At 51.3% G+C, this 21,498-nt stretch overlaps 1 protein-coding gene across 9 annotated transcripts in view; it reads left to right on the top strand.

The window, feature by feature from the left end:
* The window catches only part of CNTN4 (contactin 4), a 637,177-nt gene that overhangs the window by 84,719 nt on the left and 530,960 nt on the right, over positions 1-21,498 (top strand). The window contains exon 1 of one of the 9 annotated variants that reach the window (XM_036220052.1): positions 11,249-12,199. The exons of 7 other annotated variants lie outside the window; for them this stretch is intronic. The gene's annotated coding sequence lies outside the window, so the exon portion shown is untranslated. One more of the 9 variants, XM_036220053.1, reaches the window with a different exon arrangement.

Genomic DNA, 21,498 nt, shown 5'->3' with positions numbered 1-21,498 from the left:
CTGCCATTTTCCAAAACCGAACCTTGGGCAAGGTAGACGCTTTCATCAATATTCAGCACCGTGAGGAAACATGTTCTCTCTCAGCAGCTGCCCTGTGCCAGGCACATCTGTCACTGTGACGAGGGATCAGACAGGCCGACGGGGAACTCACAGAAGGCGCCTTCCAGGTGATGGTTCTCATATTTTCAGCAAAAACGCACTGGCACTGTGTCCCCCGGCTCTGAGCATGACCTGTAATTAATTTCCCCAAAGCTCATGTTGCGTGGAAACTCTTGCGGGATCTAAAAACAAAACAAAGCAAACGCAGACTCACAGAAATGGAGACCAGGTGGGACGGGGACGGGTGGAAAGGGGAGGCGCACGTGGCCAATAACCCTGCGATGAGTGTGCGCGAGGGCCGATGAGCGCTAGAATGCGTGGGGCGACCGCCCTGCAGGGTGCAAAAATGTCGCATCGCTCTAGGGTGCACCCGGAGCTACTTAGCCAGTGAGGGGCTGTCTACCTACTCAAAAGAATACATTTAAAAAATGGGTGCACGTGGTTTCTTTTTAAAGCAGCAACTATATGGTGGAAAAGTCCACACTTAATCTAACGTTTCATGTGGTTAACGGAGTCTCATTGGTTCCGTGCCGTGGGAAATGACGTACTTTCCAGGGCCCTTTAACCAGAAGCTCTGTCCCGCGTGGCGAGCTGTCCGGCCGTGCCCAAGTTCGCGTTTAAGAACCAGCGCGTAGATCCCTGTGGGAAGTAGAGGTGCCTTCTGAGAGGTCCTGTTCCGTCCCCGCGCGTGCTCCGGTATTGCTGGCCACCAGCAGGGCCTGTGGGCGTGGCTTCCCCGAGTCCCGCCCTGTGGACGTGGCTTCCCCATGCCCCGCCCTGTGGGCGTGGCTTCCCAGTCCCCTCCTCAGGTTCATGCTCCCCACCACCACCCGCTGCTGGATGAGCGCCCTCCAGGGTGTCAGCTGTTCGCCGCGGCGACGGCCCCGGTCGTTTTTCTTGGGCGCGGTGGGGTTCCTGCCCTCACGCGGCCGTCCGGGGCTCCGTGTGGCCGAGGCGTGGGCGTGCGCCGACTCGCTCTATCCCCGGCTCGTGCCCCTGCGCGCCCGGCCGTGCCCGCCCCGCGGCTCACGTTTCTGACGCGGCGACGCGGTGCAGCTGAGGTGCAGCTGAGGTGCGGCGCCGGGCACAGCCCCGCGCGCCCGTTCGCTCGCCCCTCCCGCGAGGCCTCGTGCAGCGCCGAGCCGGCTCGCGTGGGGGTCACGTCGAAGGGAGGTCGCAGAGCCCCTCGTCCTGCAGTCGGCTGTCCGCGCGGAGCCTTTTTCGTCGTCGTGCTTTTAAAATGCCGGCAGCACTGACGCGCGGTCCGCGACGCCCGCCTCTCGCGTGGCTTCCGCAGGCCGCCGTTCGCGGCCGGGCCGCCCGTCGGCGGCGGAGGGCGCGTCGGGGCGGACACGCGGCCCGGCTGGCCACGGACGTGGGGCGTGTCCGTTCGCTTTCCGCCGAGAAACACGACACGCGTCGCCGCGTGAGTGCGAGGCGCCCGGCCTGCTGGTTCGAGTCCCAGGGACTGTGACATCTTTGCCACAGGAGGCTCAGCGGACGCTCATTTCGCACGTAGAGACGGCGAAGGGAAAGGAAAGGAGAAGTGTTCTCATCGTGACCAGGACCCTGGGATCTGCTCGCTCGACGACTTTCCCGTCCGTCACACAGCAGCGTCCCCTGCCGTCGTCATGCCGAACGCCACACCCCTGGCGTTGGCTCAGCCTCCAACCAGAAGTCCGTGCCTTTCGACGCTTCGTATTTGTGAACTCACCCCAGGTCCTCGTAACAGGGCGATACATAAACTACATTTTATTAAAGAGAGAAACTGCTAGTCTGATTGCCCACAAATAATTTTCCCCATCAACAAGAGAACGGGGTGGGTGGCAGCTACAGACACACGACTGCGACACCAGGTAGAAATCAAGGTGAGTTCCTGAAGGAGGCGTCGGGGTGCCGGGGGATTCAGAGAAGGCGGCCACTGCCCCGTGGGGCTCTGGGAGGGTCTGTGCTGGAGAGTAGCCTTGGCTTTGCTCAGGGACCGGATGGGACATGGGCACGTGGAGATGTTGGTGACGGTCTCTGCGGGCTGAGTGGGCAGTGTACGTGTGCGCGCGGAGACGAGAAGGTCGGGGGTCAGAGGTGAGCAGCAGGTGGAGAGGGTCAGTGAAGGACCGGCATAGGCTGGGGACAGGAATGTGTCTGTCGTGCTCCGTGTGCGTAGGTGGTGGCTTTGCGTGGAGGCCCATGCGGTCACCCTGCGAGTGAGTTCACGCTGACAGCGCCACGGTGACCCCTGACCCGGCAGCATGGTGGAAGTTCGAAAGGCAAACCCCAGGACCCGTCCCGTCGTCAAGCACCGTCGCGTGTTTGTGGAACGGAGGGCGGCCGGGCCCTGCGTGAGAGCGAGCCGGCTCTGCTGGGCTCAGGGGCTCGCGGCCCGGAGCCGGGTAAGCCTTCGTCCGGCGACATGCGGACTTGGAGTAGCCCTGCCGCAGGACGCCTCCCGGGACGGATAACGATGGTGTTGGAGCAGTTGGGAATCCGTTTTGCTGGGAAGTGGCGATTTTTCTGCTTCGGCCGACGTTGTAGCCTGGATGGGGGATTCCTCGTCATATGGGCTGACTTTTGGATTAAAAGACAAATTGCTAGGGACCGTATTCTCTGTGATGAAACGGCCCTAAAACGGAGCTGTGGGGCCAACGAGGACGAGCCCCTCTACATGTATTAGCTGAGTGACAGCGGTCCTTCTGGGCTTTGCAGCGTCACCTCGTGGCGGATTATGTTTCCGGGACCAAATAGTGTCCCGTCTAGGCAGAGGAGTGGCAGCAGCCGTGGGCTCGGGAGCGGTCAGAGCCGCGCCCCGCTGCAGTTCTCAAACGCGTCCATGCTTAGCGGCCCCTTCGAGGCTCTCGAGACATTCTCCTCGGTCCCCCCTTCTCGGGAGCTCTCCCCAGACACCTGGCTGGCAGGGCCCCTCGCCCTGGCTCCGGACCTCCGCTCAGACATCGCGTCATCAGACAGGCCTCCCGTGGCCGTGCCTGCCTTGCCCCGTGCTGTCCCTGCCCCATGGCACTGGGTGACACCCGACGCATGGTGTTTGCCTGCTGACCGCCCCTCGCCCTGCACCAGGACGTGAGCTCCGGGGAGCAGCTACCGATGTGCTTAGTGCTGCAGACTGAGTGCCTAGCGCGACTCGCGGCCCGCTGTGGGCCTGGGGCTGGTGGTCACTGAGTGATCGCCGAGTGACTCGATCTTTGCCTTATGCATGAGGGCTCAATAATGTGCTCAAGATGATGGTGATGGTGACAGTAATGGTGACGGTAATGGTGGTGATGGTGATGGTGATGAAGCTAGCTGATGTTTGCCTGCAGAGCCAGCCTCCAGCTTTCTGGTTTATTAATCCAAACTGCTTTTGCTTATGTCTATGCAGACAACAGCAAACAACCCCGAAAAGGAGCTGACGCTCAGGTGGACCCTCTGCCTACCTCCTCGCATCCTAGGTAGACAGGCGTCAACTTTATTGCTGTAAAATCACCGGTAGCCACTGTTCCAGTGTGTGCCGGAGCAGACCCGCATCCGAAAAAGCCATTTTCAGAAAGGAAAAGAAAACAAGATGTCCCCCCCACCGCTTCTCATTATTCTTTAAAGGCCGGTGACATTTGTAACATTGGGTCAGCACAATCAGAGCTTTGCACGCGGTCCCAGGCCGCCTCCTGCTCAGATGTGCTTCTCGCCCGGTCGCTCATCATATCTGCAAGTTGGGACCATGAGCTCAAGTGCTTTGTTTGTGTGGGTTCAGGGAGCTGAGACCTCCTGTCCCCGGGACACCAGGTCACTCACGGAACGAGCCCCTCTCGCTATCGCTGTTTAGGGGAGTTGGTGGCCTGCTGAGTGTGGGGGGTGCTGTGAACATGACAAGCCGACTCACTGGAGGTGGGTGTGGCGTCATCTGCCGGCAGCCCTGGGCACGCGGGGTCCAGCTCCGTCACGGCGGCTGGAGTCTCGCCCAGAGCTCTGGCCTCACACGCTGGGTGCGTGTCAGCCCATGACTCCCCATGGTTAGTGCTTATGAGAGGAGCAGAGGGACAGGCGGAGAAGACAGGCTCATTTACTTCTCGTTATAGAACTGGCGGGGCTTGGGCAGAAGGGTCCAGCCCGCGGGGTCAAATTCAGACACCTGTGAGCTTCACAGGACGCACTGGTGGGAAGAACAGTTGAACCGGCGCTGATGGGGCAGAGGATTGAATGGCAGGATGAGGGGGGGTGGTGGCCCACCATGCACACGTCCCCTTGCCAGAGACGTTTTCTTTAGACGAGGCCAGGACTGTTCCAGTGCCTCACCCCCGCATGAGGAGGGTTTGTCCTGAGCCCCACTTCTAGATAGTTTCTTCCTTTCAAGAGCCCTGCTGGAGGGATTTCGAATGATTTTCAGTTTCTGCCTTAGTCGCTTTGTGTGCCAGAAATGGACTTCACAGTAAGCCGTCCCTCAGGATCCCCCTGACCCTCCTGAACGTGCGTGCTCGGCCGGCAGCCGGAGAATGCTGTTCGCGACATGAGTCTGGAGTTTCTGGGGAGAAGAGGGTGGCTCACGTGACAAAATAAGCTCTCTTATAACCGGCCTTATCCTTTGACTTTTCTACTTAAAACTGTATTCGCATATATGGGGTCGATTAGAGATAGAAAAGTTTGATTTTATGGGAGAGCTTAGTCTTGAAAGGGCTTTAGAGAGTGGGCCCCCTGCAGTTATGAGACCTGGGAGGGCGGGATCCACTGCCTGGCTTCCTTTAAATGTCACAGTGAATTCATAGCAACGCGGGGTTAACACCGGGCTTTAGGATGGGGGGTCCCAGCGTTCGTTCGTGTAGGAACTGCAGAGTGGAGGGTTTATAGCGCGGGCTCTGCAGTTAAAATCAGATTAAAATTTCAGCCATCATCCATATTAGCTGTGTGATCTTAAGTTATTTGCCCTGTAAGCTTTTACTTTTTCATCTACAGAATGGGGTTTTATAATAACAGCATTTCATATTTATATTATAATAGTACTAGTTTATAATAATAGCATTCATCTTTGGAATTTGTTCTAAGGATTAAATGGGACAATGAATATGAGACTTAGCACCATGCCTGGCAGAGGCTTAGGAAATATCCAGTACATCACAGTGCGTCTTTTATTGCCATGTAACAAATTACCGCAGTTACAGAAGTTTAAAATAACCCACGTTTATTTCCTCAAAAGTTCCATGGGCCAAGAGTCTGGCGTTTTTCCGCTGCGTCCTCTGCTCAGGGCTTCACAGTGCTGGGGACCACAGCGTCAGGCATCCGTGCCCTTGGCCGGCAGCGTTTCCCCGCAGCGGGGGGCCCGGGGCTCGGACCTTCGCTCTGCCAGCTCTCAGCCAGGAGGGTTCTCGGCAGCCAAGGGTGCCCCAGGCCTTGTCACGGGGCCCCCTGCCTCAGCACTGCGGGCCGGCAGCTTGCCTCTGCGCACCCTGCGGGCAGCTGCCGTCCCTTCCAGCCCCCCCACCCCTCCCTTGAGCGGGGAACCAGTCCCTTTACCTGACAAGTTCCAGGCCTCCCAAGAAAATCTCTTTTTTTAACAGGTCGCCGTGGTAGAGTCACCCTGGGAGTGAAGTCCAGTGTATATTCACTCTCCCGCCCTCACTGGCAGCAAAGGGTCGGTGCAGGCTGTTGACGCCAGAGGCCGGAAGTTGGGGAGCTACCCCCGAAGTTCGCCTCCCTCAGAGAACTGCTGCTGTTGTCAATTATCACTAATGATTCTTCTCCTTAGTTCACAATGGTGGAGGGCACTCTAGTTAAAGGTGATTGTATGATAATTGTAGGAAGTAAAAATAACCAAACCATTTATTTTGGAAGCCTCGCTTATGAAGAAGTTGACGTCGTGTTACTCTGTTCTACGTTCATTGGGTTCTGGAATGCGCGACCATATTTAAAACCTGCTAAACGGTGTCTCCCAAAGACTAACTCTTCTTATACAACTGTTCCAGACCGGGTCCCGAATGAAGACAGACCAGGCGGTGATCCTGCAAACGCCATACTGAGTGATAATTATGGTGCGCGGTGATTTAGAATTGAACCTTGCACTGATTTCGTGTTAGTCCTGGTGACTGGAGGAAGAGGAGAGAGAATTTTAAAGGAATGATTAGTAAAGGCGCCTGCGAATTTCACACGTAAACCTGAGGGAGAGTCTGCTTACCATGCAATGTCATGTTGTCACCTCCTCACATAGAGTCGTTATCTGAATGGTCTCGGAACTCCAAAGAAGAGCAGCCTTCTCACCCTCGAACAGAAACAGATGAAGAGCTGATCCTCCTGACCAGTTATTAAAATGCATTTTCTGCCCTATAAGCTCTGTTGTTAATTTCCTGGTACACCTTGAACACGCCACGAGCAATTTGCAACGGCATCAATTAACATTTGGGAAGTGGTGCCTGGCCATCTAGGATATTAAATATTTGCTCCAGGAGTGCTAATAAAATGCATTGACATTCTATTCCCAAAGCATTTTAAAAATAGTAACAGCAAAGTTAAGGGGTGCCAAAGAAATGAAGAAGGAGACATCTAGTTAGGTCCATTTCCTCGGTCTTCTGACTCTGGTTTCCCTTTGGATCCCAAACACCCACACTAGTTTAGAGGTCAGGGTCATGTGCCCGCGGGTCCCACAGGAGATGCGTCTTTGCGAAATCAGTCACTGCCTGGACGCGGGCTGTGGCATGACAAGCGAGAGCGGGTGTGTCCCCCCGCCCCCATCCTGGGGCCGTCGTTATTTCCGCGTTCTGGGATCCTTGGATACCAAGGGAATGAACCATTGTGGTTTAATTTAGCCCTAGTTATAAAATGCTATGGAGGCACTTCTACTGGAGTTGGCAAAAAAAAAAAAAAAAAAAAGATATTGCCTTGTTTTCAAACGTGTAGTTGGCACTAGTTATTTTTTCAGAATTTGCGGCATGTAGGCGGGCTCCACGTTCTGCTGTGCATTACATGCCGTCGGTCACGTTGGACATGACGCCGGGGCCGTTTCATTGAAGCGATGCCATGAGGCACGTGGAAAAGAGGGGCCATTGTCCCACTTTAATCAGTCGTCTGCTGGATATATTCCTTTCTCACCTGATGTTACTTCATAGAACACTTTTAGGACATCCAACTCGGCCCTGTGGGTTGAGTTTTACTTACTTCATTTCAATCTAACGAAATTCAGGTTGGCACAGTAAGTGGGTCAGTGCCCTCCGCGTTGAGATCTGCTCACGCTCAGCTTTCGTACTTACAGGAACTGGAATTCCGCATGGTCCGTAATGGGTGCCAGATCCATATTAACCGAGTGAGTGAAGGGGTTCTGGCCACGAAGCCCAGCAGTCATTCCCAATGCAATGACTGAATTTATTTCCCGCTCCCCACCATCGTCGAATGGGAAAAATACTCTGGCTGAAGTTTTTGATTATAACTTAATGTATTAAGTCCCGTTGGAAACGAAATGTGCTTTCCAAACGGATCTTCAGCAAAACATTAAATCTTAAATTCATTTAGTCCATTTTTGTGTATCTCTTTGGGGGCCTTATTATTGCTTTATTAATTTATAATCACTTTGACATTTCCTGAACATTCTTCCAAAAATTCCCAGGGATTATAGCTCAGTAAAAATTAAATTTACTTTCTTTTTTCCCCTCTACTTTTCTTGCATTCTCATTGGTTATGCTCCACACATGTAAACAAGAAAAAGGAGGAAAAAATGGAAGACGCTCCCTGGGAAGGGAAAGGATGGCACTTGTCATGGTCAAACCATAGGCCACCCCTTTGCTTATACTGCTCAGCGATTATAATAAAGTACGTCCTCTTTTTCTGGGGTAAACTGTAGATTGAATGGGGCTGATGGTTTAAAGTCCGTCCCCTGGGAAACCTAGATCCGTGCATAAGGTGGTACAAACATTTGCTGAATTTTTTTAAGTATATATTGGCTTGATAATCACATTTGTCGATCCGACAGTTTGCCTTCCATGAAGCACTGTAGATTATCTAGTTCCTCCTGAAGTCATCGATATTGTGGTAAAGCCTTCAGCAAACAAGATCGTCTTGAAAACCGTTAATTACTTCTTTGCTTGCCATGGTATTTTGCCTTCTTAGTCTTTAACTTTTTTATGCCAGTTAAGCTTACTTTTTATTTATATTTTTGTCTTCCAGAGACTTTTATGTACAAAAGACGATGAGAGATGTAAATAAAGCACAGGAAAAAGCCCACGTTAAGGCATTGAATGATTACTTTTAGCAATATAAAATCATTTAGCCATTTCCAATAATATAAGGCCCAAAGAGCATTTCTGGCCTCTAGAATTAGTTGTTTTACTTTCTTTTAATTAAGGTTGGCCAAGAAGTTCAGATGATCCTGAATGTCTAGTGGCACTGTGCCGTGTGATTGTTCTAAGCACACCGAAGAACTTGGTCCATTTGTCAATGTTTTAAAAACTGTTTAAACTACTTTCATTCCTATTTCCTTATTTCCCTGTTCATTGAGGTGACAGTCACTTTATTTCAGTTAGAGGTAGCCTTCCTTTTAAAAAATGTGTTTTCGATAAGGGTTGATGTTCTTTTTTGAGAACTAAGCTCAGACATTTAGAAGTGATAATATAATAGTTTAATCCAAAGAACAAAGTAAAACAATAAATATTCTGCCACATGATTTAGACTAGAATTCTAGGTTTTCTCTTCCCTAGCCTTTGATAAATTCACTGCTGAAGAACTCTGCTCACTAATTTTTGTTAAATCATTTCCTTGAAACAGAATACAAGTTCTTGTTACTCATCTTTTCTTTAATGGAATCAGTTTGATCACAATGTGCCAAGATTTCTTATTAACTTAACGTTTTCACTTATATCTGCATAATTGACATCTTGTTACTTTTGATATTCTGATTTAGGAAGTTTCATTGACTATTATCAAAGATCGCCTCATTTCCTCTGCCTCAGGAAGGATCTAGGAAGTTACTTCTCAGTGAGAAGTAGGCCTAGGCGGTCACCGGGGAAAGTTCTTTCATTCTAGGATAAAATCTCGCTTGAGAAAACCGTGAGCAGAGTGGGTCTTTTGCCTCTCTGACCATGTGCTCCTGCCTGTGAACCACCACCCGCCACCTGCCACTTCCTGTGATCGGCTCTGAGCCTCCGGGATCCCAACCCTGTGTCTGACAGTCCTGTCCACACAGCGCACATGCCATGCTTCTAGGTTGCAGGAACTTTGAACTAGCGACTCGTGTCTTAATGTGACTTTCTGACCTTTAAACATTTTCATTTGGGATTATTTTTATCATTTGTATATTGATTTGGTCATTTTTCCCCATCGAAATGTGAGGTGTGTGAGGGCAGAGACCTAGTCCACTTCAGCTCCCACAGTCCCCCTGGGTATTGCTGAGTATAAGAGGGTTCTCAAAACGTGTGTGCATGTTTGTGTGTGTATGCTCGTGTGTGCGCGCATGTGTGCGTGTGTCATGTGGCCGTGGCTGCTGACGCTGCAGCAGGTGTTCGCTGTGTGTGCACGTGTGTGCACTTACACGTCTGTGCGTATGTGTGAATGCTCATGCGTCTGTGTGTATGTGCGCGCGCTCGAACATCTGTGTGTGTGTGCATGCTCATGCATGTGTGTGCACACACATGTCTGTGTGTATGTGTGCATGCTCATGCATGTGTGTGCGCACACATGTCTGTGTGTATGTGTGCATGCGCATGTGTGTGTATGCTCGTGCGTGTGCACATTTGTGTGTGTCATGTGGCAGTAGCTGCTGATGCCGTGGCAGGTGTTCGCTGTGTGTGCATGTGTGTGCACACTCACGTCTGTGTGTATGTGTGCATGCTTGTGTGTGTAAATGTGTGTGCATGTGTGTGCACATGTTCATCTCGCGTGGCCACGGACGCCGCGGCAGGTGTTCACTGTGTGTGCATGTGTGTGTGCAAGCTCACACACCTGCGTGTGTATGCTCATATGTGTGCGTGTCACGTGGCCGCGGCTGCCGACGCTGCAGCAGGGGTTTGCTGTGTGCCCCGTCCCTGTTCTCTGCCACTCATTGTCGCGTTCCGTCCTTACGGCCTTCGGAGGCGCAGGCGCGGCCCCTGGGGCGAGGACATGGTGACGCTGTGGGCGCGCTGCGAGCTGACTGCTGAGTTTCTGCGTCCCGGGCACTGTGACTGCAGACGCTCTATTCTCAGCCATGTTTCCTCACACACCTCCTGCTCCCCGGTCCTCCCGGGGCCCGGCCACACACCCGTATTGCGGCACGAGCCTGGCTTTTCAGTCCGCCTGTGGACGCGGGTGAGGAGGCGTTTTCTAACCAGGTGCCGAGGGAGGAGGGGAGGCCGGGGCAGCCGCGTCGCCCTCCGTGTCCCTTCTCGGTGTGCGCGACCGTGTGGCCTGTCGGGGAGCAGGCGATGGCCTGGGGCCCCAGCCAGACCCCGCGGCTGACGCTGTGGGCGGCCTGGGCGGGGACCGCGTCTCGGCCCGTCGCTTGCCCTCCGCCGCCGCGGCCCCTCGCCCCACGCGCCCTCGGGTCTGCTCATCGTTCCGTCGTCTTCGAGCCGTTCGTCTCAGTCACTGTGGCTTCGGTTCTGTTTTCCCACTGTTTCTGTGGCTGTTTGAATTTCGTGTGGTTTTATGGACTACAGACTGAAGACAGACACGTGGCCATAGGTGTGATTTGTTGTGTAACCGAGAGTGGATGGGCCGCAGTTTCTTGTCCGAACACGGAGCTGGCCTTTCTCCTCGCTGCCCCCCGGTGTGTCTGCACGGCTGATCCGGGGATGTGCGGGCCGGGCCCGTCCTGGGTGTGGCTGGTCGCGTCCCCCCCCATGTCCTCTCCCTGCCCAGCCACACGCCTTCCTCACTGTGACAACCGCAGGTGTCTTCAGACCCTGCCAAACCCTTTGCCTCCTCGGGGAAGGAAAATGGCCCCTGACTGGGACCTGCTGGATTACATTAAGACGATGGTTGTGAAATATTTTTTAAAATTCCAAAACACTCTTTACATTCAAGGTACTTAGGAGGATGAGCTTTAGGCACAGTAAAAACGCACAGCGGAGGTTGAGACAGGCAGGAAGGGCCAGTGTGCGGGGGCCGGGCAGCGGCATCGGCCAGCCCCGGCCCCGCACGCCCCTGTCCAGGCGCCGGCCGCCCACGCCTTCGCTTCTGCGTCATTCCGATCAAATATTTAACGTGATGCTGACTGACAACGGGGCTTCACGTTACACATTTAAGTTTCCGTTTCTTTGTGAAATGTTTGCAGCATGTTCGCTGCCATGCGATGAATAATTAAAACTAAACTGTACTTGTCAAAATAAATTAATACTCACATTTGGAAATGGAAAATTCTCTATGTTTTTTTTACCTCATGGTTTATTGCATATTATTTTTATTTGTGGTATTTGGTGCTATGTAGGGACTCAAAGTTATTATTCAGACTTAGATCATTTATGCTAAATTTGTTTTGTGGAATTGAGGTCGTAAAAAGTAGCAATTAAATCTAAAGCTTTCCACGTTGGTTTGTCCATAACTCATGGAGTAAACATCTAAAACGAATCCTCCTGAGGCTGCCTCCCCGATTCATGTGTGAGATTTCATCGAAACGACACAGTTATACATTATTTATACTAGAGGCTTTGGCGATGAGGCTCTGAGAAAGCCGTGCGGGAGAAGGCGGGCACCTTCTCCATCGAGAAGTGCCTCCTGTCTTATTGGCATGTGGCTTGATACATCAGCCATCTGGGCTGGCAGCGTAAGCACCCACACCAGGCACCGCAGGCTGCGGGGACTCAGGAACCGCGCGGGCAGAGGGGCAGGGGCAGGCTGGCTGCCTCGCCGCTCTGTCCTCGTGGCAGACCGCTGCTCGCACGGGGAAGGAGCCGTTTCCTTTGCAGACGGGGCTGCGCACCTGAGGACTAGCCGGGCATCTTCCATTCGTACTACTTTTCATGATTGTCAGAACTGATCAGATCAATCTGCCTGAGTATCTGTGGGCGGGAGCATGCCTAAGGAGGTTTTATTTTCCCCCGATAAGCCCCAAACATGCTGTCGTCTTTATTTTATTTCGCTCCTCTGTCTCCGAGTGCCTTTTCAACTTGCCTCACAAATCACGTTGTCTCGACTTATTACCCAGGCCTTCCTCCAGCTGGTAAGTGCATTTGTTTCTTTTCCTCTGCAAGATTCAGAGTTCTCCCTGCTCTTATTCCCTGTATGTTTCCTTTCACTTTTAATGCGAAAATTGCAAATATATTTCCGATGCCTTCTGCGTGACGCCCCCCATTTATTGAGGACTCATGCTGTACGAAGTAATGCGGACGAGACATCTAAAATGTATCATCTGTCTTCTGTGCTGTATCCCCGGCCGGAGCCATTTTTCCAGATAATTTTCTCTTTCTCGCCAATTTCATCTGCAGCGCATAATTCAGGAAACTAAAAGCACTTTTTGTTTTGTTTTGTTCTGCTTTTGCAGATTCATGCCCTGCTGCAGACTTTCTAGACAGACACAGGCCTGCCAGAGTGCACGTGGGCTTTGCCCTCCCCGTCCCACGCGAGGGAATAAGCGTGCTCGTGCTGCAGGAAGGCGTGCGGTCCGGTTAGGCACCCGGTGAGAGGAAGCGCGCGTTGCATCAGCTTGGGCCTGTCTCATCACCTCTGTGCGCCTTGCTCGCTTGTGTACAATGAGTATTTTACCAACTGCCTTTTACCTGCCCACAGGATTTCTGAGGTCCCCAAACGTGAGGTATACAAAGATGCGAAGCACTTTTGCAGTTCGATGCTTATTTTATCTTGCGAATATCTCCTCTTCTAAACTTTTGCTGATAACTATCCCATCAGACTCATTAGAACTTTAAATCCCGTTTCTTTCTCATACGACGTAAGGTAGGGTTAGCCCTGGCTGTAATAGAAAGAAAATTTGAAATTGCAGAGACTTAAATGCGGTAAAGGTTGACTTTTTTCTTTCCAGCGGGAGTCAGGTCGGCTGTCCACAGCGGCCGTGGCGGGGGGGCGGGGGTGCGGGCTTCGTCAAACGTGTCTTTGGCCTTGCGACTGCGGACTAGGGGCTTTGGGGTCACTGGCACGCTCCGAGCAGCGTCACGGAGAAAGGCACAATCGCGTCGTCTTGAGGGGGGTCCCCAGTAGCTGTCACACAGCTGCTCTGCTCAGCCCCGGGGATGGAGGTTGGTGCTGGGGCCAGGCGTGGCTGCAAAGCGGACCGAAGGGCCCGGTCTCCGCCTTGTGTCTGTGTGCCTGGCGGGAACGCCCGTCTGCGGGCGAGAAGACTAGCAGTGTGTCCCCCACACACATTAATTTAAATATACCCTGCATTTAAAAATGCGACATCACTGCGTGGAATGCGAGCTGCATGTAGGCAGGAGCTAGTGTAATAGAATAACCTTGCGTTGTCTGTCTTAACTTCCTGGGAACCCAACGCGATGGACGAATGGATATTCAGTGAAAACGTACACCGAACAGTAGTGTTTTTTCTGAAACGTGCCCTGTAACGAATAACGAGATGGCGTTTTAAAAATGTAAATCAAGTTTTACGCATAAAACAGTCGTGCCCAACGATTCCTCGGTTCTCCCCACGGTCACTGCACTCCTTCTGTGCCGAGCCCTGCCGTCGGGTCAGTGTGGATTTCCCCACACTGATGACCGGAGGGCAGGCGTCCGATCGTCCAGGCAGGTTTTATGTGCATTTCGAAACACACGAAGGAATAACTGGCTTCATTGCTAATTTTTCTCTTTATATCTGCTTAAAAAATTTTTTTTTCTGATTACAGCTGACATACGATATTATTTAGTTTCAGGTAGGTGTACAGCTGAGTGATTAGACATTTATGTAACTTGCAAAGTCATCACCCCGATCGGTCTGGTCCTCGTCTGACTCCATATGCAGTTCTTTTGCTATCACGGACTATATTCCCTACGCTGTGCTTCCGTCCCGTGACCGTGCGCAGCTCCCAACCCCCTCCCATCAAAACAGCGCTGTATCTACGAGTTTATTCCTGTGTCTTTGCACCTGCCTTTGACATATTTTGCCCTGACGGCTTTCTGACTCTTCCCAAAAACGCCGTCCCGTCTGCCCCCATAAGATGAGAAGGAACGTGCTAGAGGCTCCCGTGTCTCTGGGACGAGGAGCCTTAGTGCCCCAGGGTCAGGTGCAAAGCTGTTTTATTCGGTGGCCACTGTCCTTGAAGAACTCGCCGCGTCACCTTTGCAGACCGCCTCACCGGTAGGAGACGGCGTTGCTCTGTGGAGCACCAGGAAAGCCGCGGCGGGCGGGCTTCTCAGGACCGACGACGGAGCCCGCGGTCTCAGTGGCGGCTGCCACCACACCCCAGTGGTCGCCCAGCTTGGGGCGTTGAGATGTCGAGACTTGGGGCTCACGCGCCGAAAGCGAAGGTGAAATCGTAGAAGTTATTTTCATGGCTGTTCAGATGTAAGCCGGCGGCGGTGGGGTCCACACCATCATCAGAGACGTCCAGCGGGAACCCAGCACAGAACTAAATGCACTTATTGGCACGCGCCTTTCTTGTCTCGAAGAAGCAAAGGTGGTCTCAGGGGGATCTCCCTTTGAGGGAGGCAAAGCGCTTCCGAGGCGCCCGCTTTGCCTGTGTGTGCGAGATAGCATTCACCTCCGCTCCCCGCCCCGGCGCCAGACGTGACGGTGGCGTGTGGAAATCACGGGGCCACTTCCTGGGGTGATGCTGCCTTTTCCTGAAGGAACGAGTAGGTGGCTTCCTTTGAGTCGACCTGTATGTGTTTGTAAAAGAAGCAGACATCTCTCCTCTGCTCATAGGAAGAAGACAATTTCAAAGACCCATTTTCTTTTCCCTAACAAAGAAATGTGTGCTGGAGACAAATCAGCAATTTCACAGCTGGTCTGTGAAATCCTGAAATGATGTATACAAATCAAAGCAGGAGAGTCGCTTGGAATGAAAGGAAATTTGAATTGCATCCCAATTTATAATAGGATATTGTTTCATGCTTGCGCAGTATTGTAAACACGCCACGTGTGTTATATACGACGAGCCCATCTCATCTCTTTCTCGTGAGCTTTATGAGTAAGTGACAGCTTCAAAGCCTAGCCTTGCAGGATTGGATGGAGCCGTGTCTTCTCACTCAGCTTTTCCCCTCAGTTTCGCATTCTTCGTTGACTGTGCTGACCTGTCTCTAGGCTGCCTCAGTGGCTCTGTGAAAATGCCCCTTGTCTCCCAACGCATTATAGAGTCGGGAGCACTGGGTTTTCTCATGTACACTGAGAATAATGCTGTTTTGCCTCTGTCCCCGGGAGTCACATGGGGCCAAGGCTCCCTCCATCTCGTACACAACCGACTTCAGGTGTTTGCGTATTTTATCTGTGCCCTCTGGGACCTGCTGCCCCTTGCGCCAGGGCCGTCACCGTGAGGGATGAGAGGGGAGAGCACTCGGAATCCGCAGCAGCAGCTCTCCCAAGGCGTGGTCCAGGCACCTGACTGCAGGGTGGCCGTGGCCCGTGGGAGCGAGCAAGTCAGTGTTTCGGGCCTGAGCAGATTCACTGTGTGCTCGGGGCACAGTATGTGGTTGTCTCGGCTCGGTCACATGCGTGTCGCGTGGTTGGCCCAGCGGTGGGTGGGAATGTTCCAGAAACCACAAGAAGTGAGCCAGGCCCCTCTTGGGGCACACAGGTGCCCCTCCTTCCCACCCTCTTGCTTTGACTTCACACAGCAAGTCACATGTCCGCGTTTAGAACTCAACACTCAGCTTTATTTTGACTCTAAAACCTTGTGAACATTGAGCCCTCAGATGAGTGCGACTCCATGGGACTTGCAACGAGACAGGCTTGACCAATGGTCAGAGGAAACATTTTTAGTTCAGAGAAATTGTACCCCAGTTCCTGCCAGTAAATTTTAAGCTACCTTGAGAGCAGAAATTCGATTATTTTACAAAGTGCCTGTTGAGTGATGGAACTTGGTAGGTGGATTTGTATGTAAATCAGACTCCAGTTAACTTTTGATCTGTCTCTGCCTACATCTACATCGTTTATCTGCATCTCTGGGAGATAAAGAACTAGTCTGGAAAAATCTCAGTTCTTAAGATGTTTGGCAACCCTTTATCTCCTTTCTCAGCCCTGTGCATGCAAATAGCTTCGTGCCTGAAGTTAAAATGTGTAAGATACGGGAGACAGGAGGCTCCGGTATATTTCAACTTTAAACTCTTATCCCCAGGGTAAGAAGCAGTGACTTGTCTCCTGGTTTACATGTGGAGAGGAAATTAGGCGGCTAATTATCTGGTGACAAACAGGTTTCTCTGCCTATCCAGAAGGTGGATAGGAACTTAGTGCCACGTGGCAGATGGACCAGACAGGCACCTGTCTACCTGTCTGAGGAGGGAGTGGCCCCGCCTGCAATTAGGCTCCGCCGCCTTGAGAAATAAACTCGGACAGGTTTCTGAATGTGAACGCACCCCCCCAAACCCACAAACTTTTCAAAGATGTGCCCTTCAGGCAAGAGAAGAAACAAACTGCACATTCTAAGAATTAGTGCGTGGAGGCCTCTGTTTAATCAGTGGTTAGCTTGGTGGTGATTGTACAAATTCACGACATTAAATTTAATCAGGGATGTTTCTGGCACGTGGGTGGCGAGTGTACTGATTAATTCATTTATATTCTGGAAATAAGATATGTTCTCCTGGATGCATTTCCACTGTTTGGCAATTCACGGTGCACGTTTCCGCCTCTCTCAATGGCTCCTCTGTCCCAGTCTCAGAGCCAAACTCTCGTTGGGTGCCGGGAGCCGACTGGCTCGCCAGACTAAGGATGATGAACAGGAAGTGGCGCCATTTTGCCCATCTGTGGGAAGAAGGCCAAAAGGACAGTTCAGGTGGCTGTGAACCCTTCAGGATTTGATGTCACCATTGAACTGCTGTGAGAAACCAGTGAGGAGGGACCTGGGGCGCTCGTGAAACGAGACCCTGGGGTGACGGCGGCCTCTTCGGGGGGGTCCGAAGCTGGCTGCCTGTGGGTGCACCTGTGATGTGGGAGGTTCTACTAACACCTTAATTTTTGGAGTAGAAATGAGAGCAGAGGGTGATAGAGTCAACTCCCTTATTTCAAAAGGAAGGAAGAGGAGGCTGAGATGTTAAGGGACTGTTTTTTAGATGTAAAGACAATTTGCAGTAGAGCTTTGAACTTGGACTCCTAGTTTGCTTACCCGTCCTCTTTTGTAGCCAATTTAAAGTGTGTGCATGTGTGTGGTGTGTGTACACTGTTGTGTGTGTGTGTGGTGCGCACACATGTGTGCGTGTGTGGTGTGTGTACGTGTATGTGCTGTGTGCATGTGTGTGTGCGTGTGTGTGGTGTGTGTACACTGTGTTGTGTGTGTGCATGTGTGTGGTGTGTGCACATGTGTGTGTGTGTACACTGTGTTGTGTGTGCATGTGTGTGGTGCGTGCACATGTGTGCGTGTGCGTGGTGTGTGTACACTGTTGTGTGCATGTGTGGTGCGCGCACATGTGTGTGCTGTGTGCATGTGTGTGCATGTGTGTACACTGTGTTGTGTGTGCATGTGTGTGGTGCGCACACATGTGTGCTGTGTGCATGCGTGTGTGTGTGTGCGCGTGTGTGTACACTGTTGTGTGTGCATGTGTGTGGTGCGTGCACGTGTGCGTGTGTGTGGTGTGTGTATGGTGTGTGCACGCGTGTGCATGCATGTGTGTCATGGGAGGCTCTCACCCCTCGCTGCGTGGGGACAGAGAAGTAAAGGCGTGTGCTCGCCCCGTGTGACCACGCCACTGGCTGTGCGTGTGGGGCGGGCCAGCGTGTGCGTCGTCCCCTGCGGGCCCACCCTGCCCAGGACCGCGGGTAAGCCCTCCTCACGCGCGTGGCCTGCACTCACAGGGTGACGGGGTGGGGACACAGCCCCCGGGGTTGCTTGCTGGCGTTCACCGCGACGGTGCTTGAGGGCGACAGAGGTGTGCCGGGACGGGGCACGGATCTGAGGTTCCCCAGGTGACCCCGTTTCCTGGGCCCCGGGGAGCAGCCCGAGCCTCCCATTCCTTCTGTTCTCACCTCTCCGTGTCCGGCTGCCTCCCACGGGCAGTTTCGTGTGCGGGTCAGCGGTCCCCACGCACGTGCTCAGTGGCTCCTTGCAGTTTCAGCTGAGGGCCCTGCTCTCCCTCAAGGCCTTCTCCCCGGCGGCGAACAGCCCTGTTTTCTCTTTAGAAACCTGAATGTTAATCAGGCCGCTTCTTAGGAGCTTAGCGACCTTGTGGCTTCTGCCGCTACATTTTAGCAAAAGCAGTGGCCGACGGCAGGGAAACATCGTGCCGTTTCTGTGAACCGTTTTATTCAGGTCTCTATGTAATAAACCTGGTGACGCTGAACTTGGCCATCACCGGGAGCACGAACAAGTCACTGTGTCCTTTCTCTTCCCCAGAATTCAATAACAAAATAATCTCATTTATCCGGATAATTTCGCTGTTGCCGCGAGAGCAGAGTGTGGTGGGAAAGCCACCTGTGTGCCCGAGTTCTCGTCTGTGGCCTCCCGTCACTAGGGCTGCTCTGGCCCGAGCCGCATTTCGCGGCTGGAGACCGCTTCCCAGGTCTGCGGCCACCGAGCCGAGGCCGTTTCTGTCTCTGCTGCTGCGCCCTGTGCCGTTGTTCTCGGGTGACATAACTTTGCTTTGTTGAGTAGGGGTAATAATAGCACCTGCGTAAGAGGTTCATTATGAAGATGAAATGAGCTAAAATTCGTAATGTGCTATGTAATTATTCACTATTATTATTTTAATAGGAAAATCATCGGTTAGATTATCTTGTTAAGGAAAAGAATAGTATAATTCCAGGTAGATAGCCAATTAGACTTTTCTTCAGAGTTTATCTTGCTTATGTCAGTACTTCTGAGCGTGGGCTGCAGATCACCTGCAGCGGAATCACCTGATGGGCCCCCACCTCCAGCAGGTGGCTCGTTGGCGTCTAAGCCTCACAGGGCAATGATTCCTAACTTGAGAACCTCGCCTTAAATCACCATCTGAGTTTTATTTTTCACTAAACTATTTATAATTCAGAATCATATCATATAATTTGATATCATGATCCTTAATAATATTTAAAAAAACTATTATACGAAGAATACTAAAAAGTTATTAAAACCCTATTTTTGAAGAATTTTTGAAAATATGAGAACATGTTCACAAGATGTTAAATAGAAGAAATAGGTTAACTGGTTGAAAAATTATATTTTAATATGATTCTAAATCTGTAATTCATCAAAGAATTTTGTAATCATGAAAATGTTGTTAAAATATTATAATCCTATAATAAATTTTAATGAGTGCTGTCTTGATTCGGCCTTAACATTTTCCAAAATGAAAATTACTTTATAAGTTCTTTTTTCTTCTGATGATAAAAGTAATAAAACTCGTAGATATTTCATACCAAAAAAATATATTTTTTAATAAGTCATCAACGAACCTCCTCAAAATGACCAGTAAGCACTCTAAAAAACGTTCCCCATACGTTCATGGATTTCTGCCTCCACCACTTCCTTTCACCTCACCAAGGTGGGCCGGGGTTCATGTTGTCCGCTCTGTCCCCATCAGCGCAATGTCCTGTGCACCTTTCCACACGCACAAGGTCCTCATCCTCACGGCCGTTCTGATGGCCCCGGCCGCTGACAGTCCCTTATGGACGTACACAGAGCTTATTGTTAGTTCATCTTCACAATTAGTGCATTAAAACTACACTGCACTCAGCAAACATCTTCGCACATATCACTTAATGCTACCAAAAGGTGTGTGAGTGTAGCTCCAGTCTGGTTTTTAAAAAAACCTCGTTATTGCTCCAATCTACGCTTATTTAGGTACTGACGAGGTGCATGGAGTGTCTCTTCACAGGTGTGCTTGAGACCCTCAGTCACAGCTGCAGTTGCTCATGATGTGACGCCGCCGCTCTCTGCTGGAAGGAGTGTTTTAAGAGTGTCGCGAACACGTAGAGTTGTCGTTTTGTTGCGTTTTGTTTTGTTTTAGCCACACTGCCACTTCGATGGTTATGGACTCTTTGTCATGAGGATGGTAGCGATGGAGGCTCAGCCATTGGTTTTGTACGGTTGCACGATCCAGTGGAAGGGAGCCGTTGAGATTCCGCTCCCCCCAGTTATAGAGGAGGGAGACAGGCTGTCTGCTGGGGACGGAGGGCGCCCTCTCAGGGTGCCCCATAACGTCCCATCATGTCCCTACAGTGATAAATGGCATGTGCCTCCACCTGTCTGCATCCTGAGGCAGGAGTGGGAACGGTTTCCTGAAATATCGGCATAGGATATAAGGCCCTCTCTCAGATTAGCTAGACTGGGAGGAAACATGAAAATAAAATTTACCTAGAGATTTCCCTAGCTGTCCAGTTTTCCTGCTTAGCGGTGCTGGAAGTCAGGTATTGACCAGATTTTGAGATGCCACTCGAAAGTGGAAATTTTATCAAGGATCTTGTAGTAATAGCAAGAAACTATGATACTATTAAATTGTCCACACAATTTTTCAGTGACTGTTTAAAAAGTGTTGACTTTCTCGTTGGGCTCTTCATTTTCATTTTATAGTTGATTCTAAGTCTCACTTTCTGAAGACACCCAGGGACCTCCTTCCTTCCTTCCTTCCTTCCTTCCTTCCTTCCTTCCTTCCTTCCTTCCTTCCTTCCTTTCTTTCTTTCTTTCGTTCATTCTGTCTGTCTGTCTTCCTGTCTATCATCTATCTACCCATTTATCTATCTATAGCTATCTATCTGTCAATCATCTATTTGTCTGTCTGTGTCAATCATCTATTTGTGTCTATCATCTATCTATCAATCATCTATCTGTCTGTCTGTCTGTCTGTCTACCTACCTACCTACCTACCTACCTACCTGTTTATCTATCGTCTGTCTCCCGGGAAGGCGGTAAAAGGCCAACCCAGCCTGCTCTGCGAGGTGCACAGCGGGCAGCTGTCTCAGCAGGTTGTGTCCTTTGGGGCAGTTTCCTGGCACAATCGAGTCGTCCATGGAGAAGCGTCACCTCTTGGTCCAACTGGCGGTAACTACCTTGACTGATGAGGGGGTGGAGTTTGGGATGACAGTACCGACAGAGAAACAGGGTTTCTCTGGTTACAAGGCAACCGCCTGAATCTTCAAGTGTGTTTGTCCTAGAAATGTATCGGGCTGAGTCTGTCGCAGAAAGGGACTCTGACGCACCAGTGCAGGCAGCTCCCTGCTTTCCTGGTTTCCTTGTAATACTGATACACATCGACTAAAACAGAGCACTAAATCAGAAGGCCAGTCAGTCACTTTAGACAGTAGCAACTTTTGAAGTTTGCGCAGCAGTTTCTAGAAGGACGTGGCTCCCTGTCAGCTTTCCATTAAATGTCTAAGAAGATGCAGAGAAAGACAAACTGACAGCAAGGTTATAAAATAAAAGTGAGAAGAGCCTGTAACTCGGAGAGAAA

The sequence above is a fragment of the Rousettus aegyptiacus genome, unplaced genomic scaffold (assembly GCF_014176215.1).
Source record: "Rousettus aegyptiacus isolate mRouAeg1 unplaced genomic scaffold, mRouAeg1.p scaffold_m13_p_4, whole genome shotgun sequence".
Classification (NCBI taxonomy): Eukaryota; Metazoa; Chordata; class Mammalia; order Chiroptera; family Pteropodidae; genus Rousettus; species Rousettus aegyptiacus.
This window is presented reverse-complemented; position numbering and strand designations above follow the sequence as displayed.